Source organism: Solanum pennellii, chromosome 5, assembly GCF_001406875.1.
Source record: "Solanum pennellii chromosome 5, SPENNV200".
Taxonomy (NCBI): Eukaryota; Viridiplantae; Streptophyta; class Magnoliopsida; order Solanales; family Solanaceae; genus Solanum; species Solanum pennellii.
The window spans coordinates 72,023,623-72,034,486 of NC_028641.1; the positions used below are offsets into that span (position 1 = coordinate 72,023,623).

General features: G+C 35.5%; 1 pseudogene; it reads right to left on the reverse strand.

Moving 5' to 3' along the window:
- Positions 1 to 5,476: 5,476 nt before the first annotated feature.
- Positions 5,477 to 8,670, reverse strand: LOC107019730 (annotated as a pseudogene).
- Between the last annotated feature and the right edge of the window lie 2,194 nt (positions 8,671 to 10,864).

The window sequence follows — 10,864 nt, forward strand, 5'->3', positions numbered from 1 at the left end:
CAACATCACCTTGTTCCTTCAAGTCAAAAAGCCTCTTGAGTGGACAGAATAGAACCAGTTTCATGTCTTCTTCAAATGTCTTAGGATTCTCTGAGCAACTTTCAAATGTGATTCCATTGGAAAACCATGGAATCTTTCATTAATCCTAACATTTGCATCATTTATCTGAACTATATCTATTGGCACCCAGCATCGAATTGGTCCCCATAAGAGTATCAGTTGTCTTGGATTCCACAATATGAAATTTCTTCAGTAGCTAAGCTGGAACTAGGTCCCTGTTCTTAAAAAGTGGTCCTTGCTTAGGACTTCGGTAAAGATATCAGCCACTTGATCTTCCATTTTTCAAAGCTTTAGAAGTTTGCTTGATTCACAGCTCCAAAAAGAAATTTAATTATTCCATCATCCTCACTTCATAACTCACTACTCATGAGTGCGACAAATTCTTCACCCAACACCTCAGAAATTGCTTCAAAGATGATATCATCGATGTATACTTGAATGGTCAGCAAGTTCGTTCAAAAAAGAGAATTTTGTCAAATTTACCTCTTTTGAAACAATTTTTGAAGAGGGACTTGAATAACATGACATCTTGTTGAGGAAATAGGTGTCATGTTTTGCTTCTTTGAGATTGATTCACCTTTGTATTCTTTCCAGCTTCTAACCTTGATCAATTTCTTTCATCCCGCCTTACAATTGTTTGAACCATCTTTCTGAATTTGAAGTAGCTCTTCCATCTCAAGATCTTCATGGTTTTGCAGTTTCTCAATTCTATTAGACTCATAAAAAGCACATGAACACCTTTCCATACACTCAATAAGCCTTGCTGGAGGAGGCATATCCCACAAATACTCTTTCAACATTATTGAGATAAAACTTCTCAATATAATCATTTTGGTTATAAGAACATGCCCTATTCAGCACTTCAACTGGAACATTCTTTGGAAGATGTATAGCCTGCTTATTCAACTTGAGGGGTAGTCTGATCTTCGTCTTTTTAACACAGGTATCACAAACTTTGTCATTTAGAATAGGCAGACCATGGACCAAGTCCTTTGACACAAGTTTGTTGAGAGAGAAGAGCTCACATGACTAAGTCTCCTGTATCATGGATCAGAATTCTCACCTTGATCACTAAGGGAAGTAAGAATGTTGAAAAAAGCAGTGTTAAGATCAGCATTACATATTCTTGCATCTCCTTTTTGTCAGCATCATCATCCGAGAAATCGAGTTGTGACCACCCATTTATCTTGTAAGAGTTTAACTCAATTTTCTTTACCAAAAATTTGTTAAACACTTAGAATATTGTACTTCAACTCATCGACCTAGTACACAACTTTAAAAGAATGGTCCACGAACTTCCAAATTCAGCCTACATAAAAAATGCATCATTATTTGTCATTACCAGAAGAGACACTTTCATCTTGAAGTGTCTTAAAAGAGAGGAGGTTTTTTTTTCTCTTTTTTCAGTCATGTTCTTCGAGCATGTACTATTCATAAACCAACACTGACTGATATTACCTCCTCTCACTTGCATAGCATATCAATTTTTAGTCTTGGGAACCCATTTCAGATGTAGTTCCCAGAAAGCAGATAACAGAGTGATAAGAAAATATTTTGTCTAGTGAGATAGACTAATTTTCTTTAACTTAGGACCAGAAGCACGACCAGGTCCCTTTTACTGCCTATTCCTCCGTGACCATGTCCCTTCTTCTATTTGTTCCTATGTTTGGAACAGTTTGAGGAACTTTCTTGAGATCTCATCCAAGTTGGATACTCCTTTAGATGACCAGCATGCCCGCAATGCAAACATAGTAGATTGTTAGCAACAACAACATTTTTGACGAGACGATTGTATGGAAAATCTACCTTCTTACAACCCAACCCTCTTCTTTTGTTGTTACCCTGGCTGATTTCATTTGTAAGCATTTTAGAGGAAATGGTCCTGAGGGATTTGTTCAGTTCCTCTTTTACACGGCAGGTCGCTTTCCATCTGATCATTTCTCTCCAAGGCTAGAGCAAATCTAATTTCAACAGTGTTCAGACTGGCTTCTAGTTTTATTTGCAAACTACTAGCCTCTTTCTTTCTTTTTCCAGATTTCTCATTCATTAAGCTCAATTGTTTCTTGAGTTCTAGATTTTCAGTTTCTGGACATGGCAATTGTTCTTCAATAACTGACATGTGAGCAGTCAATGCTATCTTTTTTTCACTAAAATTGTCTAGACTATAGTTCATAGAGTAATTTTCAGTTGTTAACTCCATAACAGAGTCAATCAGAACAGGAACAAGATTTCTCAACCTTCTAACAGAATAGACATTCAAGGTTTGTTTATCGACATCAGATTGTGCCATGAATATGAACTTGCTATCAAACACATTCTCGACATCTTTAGCAGCTAGCATGGATGCATCTTCAGGACATTCTGATTCATTTGACTCACTTGATGAGTTACCCAAGACAACAAGATACTTTTTCACAACATGATTAATAGTGTCTCTTCTATTTGACTTGTCACGCACATGTTCCTTGCTTTTGTTCTTGTATCCTCCGAACTTGACACATATTTTGTGCTTACCATTGTGCAAAGGGTAGTCTCTAAGGAAGTGGTCTGGCTTGCCACACTTGAAACCCACGTCATTTGACCTTTTAGCCTTGTCAAGAATTCTTTTCTTCATGAGAGCTCCACGTTTTCTCACAATTTTTTGAAATCATCCAGTGAGCCCATGTTCTCAATTATTTTAGGTACTTCACTTTATGACACCTTGGGAGCAAGTGATTTGTCCTTTTTTACATCTTTCTTCCGATTAGATTCATTAATCGGATCCGACCATTTGTCATTACCCTTTAGAATGATACAATTATTTTGTTGTGCATCTCATCTTCAGAATTACTAGAGGCATTTTCCCATATTGCCAGGACTTTCTTCACTACCCGGTATGCATTAGCCCTTTCCTTAGCATTGTCAGGGGTCTGGTCTCTTCGCATTTCATTGATGTCTTGACTCATGCTTGTTGCTCTGAGAGTCTTTCATAAATGCGCTGGATTTTCGCACTTATGACAAAGGTCGTTTATGTTTGTTGTTCTGTTGTAGTTTCCTTTCTTTTCAAATTATACATGTTTTTTTGACTATTTTTTTTAAAACTTTTAGTCAAATGAGGCATCTCCTCTTCATCTTCAGAAGAATCATTTTGAGATGCCTTTAGCACTACTAACATCTCCTTCTTTCTGATTTCATCGTACTCTCTTATAGACTTGTGAACCTCTTGAGTTAGATCTCCATCCCTCACTTCCTTAGTAGGAACTTAAGGACCCTCAGGACTTATTAGAGCTACCATTCCTCGCAGGGAATCTCTCTCTATGTGCTAACCAACTAGAGTTCGCCCGCTCTGATACCAATCGATGGAATGTGTGTGTCCACTAACAGTCAATGGACCAGGTCCCTTGACACAATAAGAACAAAGTGTAAGAACATACAATAGTCATCATCTACTATACGTCAACAGACCAATCCCCTTGACTTAGCAAGAACACTAGCTGAAAAAAATGCAGAAAGTAAATGGCTGTAAGTAAAATATGTACAATGATTTTATGTGGAAACCTCCTTGCTCAAGGTAGTAAAATGACGACCTGTCATACACTATTTTCATCCGTCTTCACTAATCTTCTCAAGAAAAAGGGAAACCCAATTACAACCAATGTGAGAAAAAGTTATTAATCTCACAACTAAGTGTTAAATCTATCACTTACTGAGCCTAACCAGATACCACACTGTCCTTTAAGATATCACCACTAGACAACTTAGAATTTGACTAAACAACAAAGCTTTTCCACTAAACCACCACGCTCTGGATGACTTAGATTTTGACTAAACGGAGACAACACTGCCCACTAAATCAACTAGCTCCTAGATGACTTAGAATTTTAATTAAGGAGCAAACAATGTTGCCCACTAAATCAGCTACCTTTAACTGATTTAGACTTTTACACACACAAACAAATATCTGAATCTTTTATAGACTAGGAATAAATTTAAAATATATGCACGGAAGTATAACTCCTAAGATACACTCTGATGCTTGCAACTTGATCAGATCCTTGTTGTTTTGTGGGAGAATACTTCTTGAAAGTGAGTTTTTGCAAGTGTTCCTTAGAATTTTCAAGTTATAAAAACTATAAAATGATAGGCACAAAACTCAAACTCAAAAAATATATTTCAGTACTCTTATCAGATCCTTTTGTTGAGTATGAATCTTGTTATACCTTGGAGATGGCTTTTTCCCTTTTAACTTGTGTTTTGTTTTGCGAAAATCTTGTGTTTTGGTTGTTGGAGAAGAGACTACATTCAAATGGACACAAACCCTTGGGACGAGGCTTTCGGCTAAGAGCCTGCTGTCATGAAAAGATGTGCACCAACCACATCAAAGTTGGCAGCTTTTTAACAATTATCTTTTTGTCCTTTTCTCGTACGCAGACTTTCCTGGACCAGGTCCATTGCTATGTTCTTTGAGAGTTCCAGAAGAGACTTGCTGGATGACTTCTTCCTTTAAATGAATGACTTTAACATGGTGTTTGTCATTTTAAAAATATAAACTAAAAGAGTTATTATCCATTGGACAAACACCCTGGTCCATTCTAATTGGTTCGGTACACTAGTGTCTCACCCACCACTGACTGATGAGACAACTTTACAGTTGTAACCCATTATGCATCTAATAAAGAACTCTGTGGGGACCAGGTCCCTGCATTTGTGAGGTTCATCAGAAAACCTAGAATGTAACAATCATTCCAATGGAATGATATACCCTCCTTGTGCTGATATATGAAAGATCTCAGCTTACATATAAGCTAGTGTTGCAGCCAAAACATATGAACTTGGTGAGTGCATTTCTTTTCCTTTTCTTGTATCAACTTTTTTCTCGTTTTGTTTAACTTGTATATTAAATAATTTGGTCATTTAAACTTCAGGTGTGGCAACACGTCTTCCTCGACCTGCAGGTTTTTGAAGTATGCTGAAAGTTACATGTATACTCCTAACTACTGAAGCTACTAATGATTGAATTGAACATATCACCAGGGTAATCTTGTATGCACCAGAGAGATAATAGTTCGTTTCGATCTGTCTTTCTTGTAAGCTTGTGTTGTGAATTAAGCTTTATTTTTTGTTCATAAATTGGGTTTGTTGTTTTGTAAACTTGTTATTGAGTATGTTGGCATGTTTCCAAAGTAGTTTGTTTTCATAGCTATAATAATTTGAGAAGCCGTGAAGGTGAATAAATTGAGTTGTTTATGTTATACGGAATTTGATGTTAGTTCTTTGTATCAGAATCTACTACATTTTGTAATGTGTCAGTATAATTCCACAAGTGGGGTCTGAGAAAGTAAATGTACACAAACCTTATTTCTATCTTTACGGGGTAGAAAGAATATTTGAATTGAACATATAAATAACAAGAACTTTGAAATCCTCATTACTTAGAATACTTCAGGAATTATGTGATCATAACATTATTCATTGCTATGCTTTATAGCAGAGCTATAACCATTATCATAAAACTTAGACCAAAGCATAACACCACCATACTTAGGTGAACCATTAATTGCTGGTAAAACCTGAGAAACAAGAACATCAGATGGTATAAAACCACTTCCAGCAGCTCCTGGAGCGGCGGCAATCCTAAAAAAATCTTTCCAGCTTGAATCGTCGTCCATTTATTCCAATAACTCTTAAGATATTCTGCGCTACCAGCAGAATATTGACATGGTGGATTTTTGTAGAATTGAACCCAAACGTAGTCGAATAAGCCAATAGAGAGTGCACCATTTAACCATGAATCAGGGAATGAACATTGTGGGGCTGCAGTTAAGTATACATTCCTTTGTTGGCTAAATCCTGAGAGGGCTCTTGCTAGTTCATCCCAATGTTGTGTTGTACCTCTTTCTATATCAAAATTGATTCCATTTAAAATTGCATCACCTAGTGGACAAGAAGTTGATTGACCTCCAAGATAATTGTTCCATAAATAGTTTGATACATTCCTGCAGGGTATATATTTGACAACTAATTAGCTCAAAATTCGTCAAAAAACCTACTAGAAACAAAGGCTTTTCCTTCCCCGCGAATCACCGAGAAGTTTGTGCTATAGAACATAAATTTTCCACTTATTTCTCACTCTTTTTAGCTAACTAGAAAAACATGTGGTGGAAAATTGATTATCACTGAAATAGTGGGAAACTTCCTAATTTTTTTCATATGAAACTATTATTATTGTTTTTTCACACTAATTTAGCCAAAATATAAAAATAACCACTAAACATTTATTAGTTTTTACTCTTTCATTTTATGTGATGGTGTTTGATTGGATAAGGAAGTCACGAAAGAAAGAATTTATTTTTGAAATATGGCAAATATATTCTTAGAAATATGGTTTTAAGTTTGTAGACATTTGTAAAGTTATAAGAATGGCATGAATATAAAATAAGGAGTTTAAAGTTATTTTTTTTTAATTATATTAAAATATTACTCTTTTTAGAACAAATTAAAAAGAAAGGGTCCCATAAAAAAACACAAACTGACAACATATTTGGTTGAATAAAGAAATTCTTGATAGGAAGCCTTTCCCCATCAATGAACCCTACATGTCAACTATGGAATAGTTGGTAACTCAAACTCTCTTATTCGTTTTTGGAAATTCATTTCATTTAAATTTCAGTAACTCAAAAGGACTAGAACATTTACTCATAAATATTAAAACTCTTACTCAACCTCTCGATTAGTTGAGCTAGTTATTCCTGTACCATATATTTAAACAAGAACAAATCAATCAACTCTATATTTTTTACTTATACAGATCTTACCAAGCATCATCAACATAAGAAAGTGAATAACTTGTGTTAGTTCGAAGCTGAGTGAGATGTTTGCTCGAACTTGATATGAAGTTTTGATGATTTAACAAACTTATCGATATAACAAGGAACCAGATCCTTGTTATTGGAATTGCTGACAGTGAGATGAATAATAAACTCAATGTGAGGTATATTTTTGTGCTATCATCAAAAAGGGAGAAAATGTTATATTCTAGGTGTTTTAATGATCTTCACAAATGTGGGGACCTGTTCTCTGACAGAGTGCTCTGGTCCAGATACAAATGGGGTATAGCTGTAAAAGTTGTCATGTCAGGTGGTAGGGGAAAAGTGCAGTGTCCTACATCAATAGGAAGAGTGGACGAGATTGTATGTTTTGGTATCTCACAAATGCAGGGACCTGGTCCTAGGCAGAGTTTCCTCCATCAGATACATAATTGGTTACAGTTGTAAAGTTGTCACGTCAGAGGTTGGTGAGGCGTCAGTTTACAACACTAATCAGAATGGAGAAGGGTGTTTGTCTAGCAGATAATAACTCGTTATGTTTGATATTTTAAGCATGACAAACACCATATTATATTCATTAATCCAAAAAAGGAAGTCAGCTAGCAAACCTTTTCAAGAAATCACAAAGAAGTTTGCAAGGGACTTGGTCCCCGCAAGACTGCAACTTGAAAAGGTGAAAAGACAGCTGTCAAAAAAGTTGTCACCTCTGATGCGGTAGGTGCACAACTTTTCCAACAGCAACCCTTCAGCCAATTGGATGGTTTCTACTCTTTCCAACAAACACAAATTCAAGACTTGGCAAATTAAACTTGGATTTTCTTTGAAAATTCACAAGCTTAAACAGTAGGTCATCTTCAAGGAAGAACATTGCTCAACTCAACAAAAGGACCTGATAGAGTAAAGAAGAATCTTTGTTGTATGTAGAGCCTTGTGTTTATGTGCTTACATTGTATATCTGATCCTAATTTATAAAGAATTCAGATCTTGTCTCATTTTCTAGAAGTCTAAGTCATCTAGATTAGGTGATTTAGTGGGCAACATTGTTGTTGCTTAGTCAAAATCTATATCGTCCAAAGAGTGGGGGTTTAGTGGGCGGTGTGGAATCCTCTTAGAAAAATCTGTATTAATCAGTGAGGATTGGGTAGTGTTGTATCTAATCTGGCTCAGCTAAGTTATAGGAAGTATTGCTTAGTGTGGAGATTAGCAGGCAAATGTCATTTTGTAAACTGACTTTTACTTTTGCTTGAAGAAGATTAGTGAAAGCAGTTTGAGAAGTCCTGTTGAGAACAGGTCGTGGTTTTTCTCCTTTGAGCAAGGAGGTTTCCACGTAAAGTTGCTTGTCAATCTTTACTTGCAGCACTTATTTTACTGCCTGTTATTGTAACTGTGCCGAATCCCATCGAAACAGGTGGACGCAATTTTTAGTTACTGTTCTTGCTGAGTCAAGGAACCTGGTCCTTGACTGATTGGTGGGTGCATACATTCCAAAAACTTCCAACACCACCACAAAGTGAAAGCATAACTTTGAAACTCTACTTTGACATGCTCTAATGTCATTACTTAACCTAGTGCATCTACCAACACTAGGATTACAATGACCAGATAAGTTCAACGCTTGTCTTTGTCCATTCCCAAAAACTACAAGAAATGCAATATTCACAATTGCATAACTGTTTGTTGCACAAGTACTAGCCAAAGTACCTTCATTCCCATTTTGGCCCTAATAAATTACAATCCTCCTTCTAGTTTTAGTGCTAGATGAAGTAGCACTATACTGAGAAAAGTAAACATATTTAATATTCATAACTTAAAGTCTTTTTCTTGTGGTAGTGGTATATAAAAGTTGAGTTTGTGTACCTATTATTTATAGTTAATGACAATAATGATCCCTTGTCTTTTTTAATATGTTTAAAATATTTTCTTAAAGTAGTTTCGACCCTTATATTGTCAAAAATGAGAACTTTATCTAATAGTAATTATATTTTTACGATTAATTTTTATCGAAATTGTATGAACACAAAATATATAGTGGGAACTCAAATTCGGATGTTCATGTTATTTTTTTATATCATTTTAAGAGACTAGTGTATCTTTTATGTTACAGAATTTTTTCTTTGTTTATATTTTCTTTCTGGTGTGGCTTCTTGTGTTGTGATTTCTTGAAATTTCTAGATGTTTCTCCACATTGGTTAAACTTAAGAATTAGAGAACCAAATATACTTACTTTGACAAACTTATAGGACCAAAATTGTTCACTTGATACTCAAAGTGTTATTTTGAACGGATTATAAAAAATAAGGGATTATTTTTTAATGTTTATTGTAAATAGTGATTTCCTGGAAATTTACATTGATGCAGTTTTTAATGTTGGAAGTCTTTCTTGGTTATGAATTATGAACATTGCTCGTTAATTATTTTTTTCATTTTTCAAATTATATGATATAATTTAATTTGATATGAAAATTTTCAATTTTTTAATCTAAAATAAATTATAAATATTTATAATAATAAATTATTTTATTCAAACTAACGTATCGATTTTCTAAACTAGCTAAAAATAAATAATATCAAATGAGAGTCAAAGAAAGTTGTAGACTTGAGGTCAACTTTATGTTAATCATATGATGAACAAAAAGTGTTAGACCCGCAAACTACTTGATCTAACTACGTGCAGACATGTCAAGGACATGGGCATTGGTCTTGACATGGATGATGGCAAAACAGTGCAACACAAGTTCAAGGTGCTTTAGTGTTGGCAAGGCAGCTTGAACGTGCATGGCTTACGTGCGGGCTAAGGGCATTGGAAAGACAGCATGTTGACTTGATAAGGCAAGGCTGTGAAGACTTGACAATGTCAAGAACAAAGGCAGTTCACCCGAATTGCTAAAATAAAACTAAGTGTTGGAAGACAGCTAAAATATTCTAAGTGTTGGAAGCTGGCAGATATATCCTAAGTGTTGGAATGAAGCCTGAAATATTCTAAGTGTTAGAATATTAGTATTTCGTGTAGATAAGAATGTAATTTGAATTAGATTCTATCTGTTAGAAATATAGCTGTTGGAAAGTTAGTTTTGAACCCTGGGATGACAAGTGTCGGACAGGTGTCATTTGTAACTGCCGCATGTAACTGCCATTGTGCAGAATTTTTATTTAAGGGTGGAAATTCGTCTAAGGCTTAGACAGAGTGTTTTTAGCCTTAGACTAATTTTTTGAAGCCTTCCTTTGTATTAATTACAGATTAATAAAGGTTGGGACAGGTTCCTGTAAATTCTGCTTGTTGTTTAACTTGGCTGTTTAAGTATTTCTATACTTAGTCAATTTCGTGGGTGTAACTAGGCTGAGTGTTACAGACATTTGTAAGACTGCCTAGAGTGGTGTGCGATAAAAAATAAATCGACCCTCTTTCAATTGGTATCAGAGCCAGGTTGAACAATGGTGAAAAACGCAGAACTGTGGGATCTGGCATGAAAAATTGAATCCTTCGTTGGGTTTACTGATGATATTTTGGGAGACCCTACGTTTGTGGATTTATTTACACAAGTCATTGATTTGAGACTTCACGTTGAGAAAGTTCAGGGGGAGATTGGTGGATATCGACAGAATGTTGATAATCATATCACTGAAATGTTGGATTTTCGTACCACAACTACGCAAAAACTTGAGGGACTGCAGAAGGAAAATGAGAACCTTCGTGCAGAGCTCGTTGTATTGTGTCGGGCTGTGGCTACGTTAAGTTCAAATCGTGTTGAATCATCTAAGGTTAAAATTCCAGAACCTAAGGCCTTTAGTGGCGCAAGAAGTTCTAAAGAACTGGAAAATTTCATTTGGGACATGGAACAGTATTTTACTGATGCAAGGGTGCCTGACGCTGACAAGTTAAACATTACCACAATGTATTTGACAGGTGATGCTAAACTTCGGTGGAGGACTCGAAATGCAGATGATGTAAGTGCTGGTCGTCCTAAAATTGATACATGGGATAAGTTAATAAAAGAAAT